Consider the following 3,585-nt stretch of genomic DNA (forward strand, 5'->3'; position numbering starts at 1 on the left):
GAACACTCGGTGTCTTTTCTCGACATCGTCTCCTCGTTATCGCCGCCACGAACGGCAATTTCGTCGTTATTATTAGGACCGCCCGAGGCCGGGCGGGGGTGGTCGTGAAGAGGAACCGTATGTTTACCCTCTCCAGAAGCCACTCGAGCAGCCGAGAAGCTCGTGCCATGAGAGTTTGTAACTCCGCTCGACTGGCTCCTGCCGGCGAGCAGCAGCGATCTTTTCGGGGAAGGGAATAATCTAATGTAGAGACGCGACTGATTTAAGAGCGCTCGGATGGAATAACGTCCCTCGATCGGCCGCGTCGGAATTTCGTGTTTCGAAACCGCGGATCGTTCACGACGAGTCGACACGATTTATATATCCGTAAGTCAGCCTGTTGAGGAACAAGAAAAAGAAAAAGAAGAAGAAGAAGAAAAGAAATAGTAATTTTCTCGCAGCTACGAGCAGTCGATGTCTTCTCACGACACATTCGTCTCTCCTGCTGCTATACGTCTCTCTCTCTCTCTCTCTCTCTCTCTCTCCCCCCTCTCTCTCTCTCTCTCTCTCTCTCTCTCTCTCTCTCTCTCTACCACTGTCCCATTTCGCTCTACGCATTCATCAGATTCAGCTGTGCGCGCGGCCGGTATTACAAAAGTCTCGGTTATATCGTTCTAAATTGCGCAGCGCGCACGCGCGCTCTACCAGATAACATGCAAGTTAAGTAGTAACGTCCTACGTTGGCAGAGCTAACGCGCGTCGCATAACACGGCTCATCACCTGGCTACGGCGTCACATACGAGTTGGATCCGCGATAGGATCGCGGTGTATTCGGCCTCAGAATCGCCACCGAACCTGATCGTTCCGCGTGGGTGGCCTTTCCACCTCCAGCAGCGCACGAGTCCTTCCACCACCATCAGCCGTGGATGTTGAAGTGCGGTGGTGTATTCGCGCAGGCCTCTCTTCTCCTTGCATGATGAATGACCCTCGCGTACCTCCCTCCCATGCGACTTGCACCCTGTTGCGACGCGACTCTCCGCATCCACCTTCGGCCGGCGCGTTCGTCCGCCCTCTCCACCCCCTCTCTTACGCTCTGCCTCCCTCTCTTCCTCCCACCATTCCATCTTGATATTCCTTCCCCTCCTTCGTCTCCCCGTCATCGAGCAGCCAAGCTCCGGTGGGTTTTGGCTCGCCTCCTCCTCCTCCTCCTCCTCCTTCTACTCCTCCTTCTCCTCCTCCTCCTCCTCCTCCTCCTCCTTCTCCTCTTCCACCTCCTGATCCTGCTCCTCCTCCTTCTCCTCTTCTATCTTGCTGCCAGCTCGCTCGCCCGCTCGCTCGTTTTACTTCTCGTTTATTTTTCCCACCCGCGGACCGTCGAGATGCAATTTGCATCCGAGCTGCTGTTGCCGCCGTCCCAGCCGGTCGCCGCGAGCAACAACCGGCGTAGAAGCGAGCAACTCACACACCGGAGGAAATTTGTTGTCAGCGAGAAGGAAATTTCACTAATTTGATCGAGATTGGAATCTCCAGCCGATACGAATCCCAGCCTGTTACCTCCGCGCTTCGCGATCGGAATTGATAAGTTCGCGGAGCGAGACAGCAAAAACGCCAGCGTGTTGTCCGTGCGCGCTAAGAGACTCGATAGCGAGAGCGGATAACCATTATTAGGAGCGAGTGAGCTGTAGCGATATCGCCGTGCTGTGCGTAGCATCGATAATGATGGATCGACTTATTCCGATTGAGAGGCGGTAGATTATAGACCTCCAACGCGACCAATAACAGAGACCGACTTATTCGAACAATGTACGGAGATAAAATCGCAGTGGGTCATTTGAATGACGAGAATATGATCTCACGGTGACTCCGTCACGTTGATTTCGCCATTCGCACGTGACGTGACGCTACCCGTTTACGTCACCATGGGCTCGCACCACGGGTGCGAGATCAGCCTGCAACAAATCCACATACAATGTAGCTACGTGGTCATAATACGCGTTTAACAGCGCGCCTTAAGTAGACCCACACGACTTTTCGAGCGCGACCGTACGCAGTTAAGTGGATACAGTCGTAGTCCGTTGAATGGCGAACTTCACCACGCTTGACGACTGTGAAAGGCGACGGTGACATGACCGTAGCCGCCTTGAAAAACACTGGGGAATAATGCCCCGGGGCGAAGCCAGAGAGAAGAGACGGAGAAGGGGAGGAGAGAGGCGGGAAGGAGAGGGGAAAACTGTTCCAGGGAACGGTCTCGTTTCTGCGGTTCACGACTTGACGACTTGCGCGAGCCAGCTCCTTTCCTTCCAACTACCTGAAGGCGACCCGTGGCTGGCAGAGAGGCTGATGGGGGACGAAAGCCGAGAGCTTCATATTTTATGCTTTAGGGGGGCCTTTTATCCGCTCGACTACGGGGGCACCCAGCGTATCGAATGGAATTCGGAAGGCCTGGTACACGATAGGTATTTTGACATGCCCGAGAAATTAGTATAATAAAGGGGGCTAGGTAAAGCGGCTAAGTGCCTAAACACACGCCGTAAATCTATTCCCCCACCGCATGCGCGTCAACTTGGCTGCCATCTACTACTACCGTTCGGTGTTACTCTCAGTGACCGAGACATCGCGCGCGCCGTCATGGACTCTCCCCGAGATTGTCTAGTCGAGACCCACTTTTGTGGCGTTTGATCGATCGAGACGCATCTTCCGCGGAGGACGCTGCTTCTAACGGTCCCTAACGTTGTATCTTGGCCGTCTCTGCGGGCGCAAGACGGTTTTACTGCACCGTTCGTCGTAACGTCTACTCACCTTTCCACCCCTCACGGCCCATCGGCCCGTCTCGTCTCGCTCCTTGCTATAATGCCCGTGAAATTCGCTGGCGTTTTACCGCCCTCGGCGAATAGCCACGATACGTGTCCTGGATAAAAGTCTAACTTCTCGGGCAGCTATATCGCGCAGCGAAAGCGTTTAGCTGCGGAAAAGCCTTGGAGACGCAGCAAGATGCTAACAATCCGCTTGCTGACGCTCGTAAATATGTTTGTGAACTTTTTGGGAAACACGTTTTTGTACTTTTGTGGAGGAAATTGGGATTTATGAAAGAAAGGGAAAAGGTGAAAGGCGAAAGAGCTACTTGTACAACATGGTTTAGCTTTACTGAGAGCTGAAAGTTTATTTCGCGAAAGGTTGACTTTACCTCTAAGACTCTAACTCCAAGAGACACTAGTTCCAACGAGACAATACTATCGGTTGTGTTGCAAATAACACAAGAAGCTCGTCTCTCTGTTTGGTCAGCCTGACGTTTAACATGCAGGTTTACGTTGGATGCAACTGTAAAAGTGTTACGCGTCACGCAGTTTTGGATAACTTTTGGATCCCCAAATATAAAACCCCTGCCTGCTCATCTCTCTTTCTTCTCCTCTTCTCTTCTCCTCTCTTCTCTTTTAAACTGCAGTGCACAACTGGTGCAAATGAATTGTGCACTGTCAACGATTATGGCCTTCCAGCGAGATCTTATGATTATTCTCGGTGCAAGTGACCTTCTCCAGTTTCCGGGATAGCTCGTGAGAGCTTTTAGCTACATGCTACACATACCAGCATATTCCAGCACTTGGAAGG

The sequence above is a fragment of the Harpegnathos saltator genome, unplaced genomic scaffold (genome assembly GCF_003227715.2).
Source record: "Harpegnathos saltator strain DR-91 unplaced genomic scaffold, Hsal_v8.6 scaffold483, whole genome shotgun sequence".
Taxonomy (NCBI): Eukaryota; Metazoa; Arthropoda; class Insecta; order Hymenoptera; family Formicidae; genus Harpegnathos; species Harpegnathos saltator.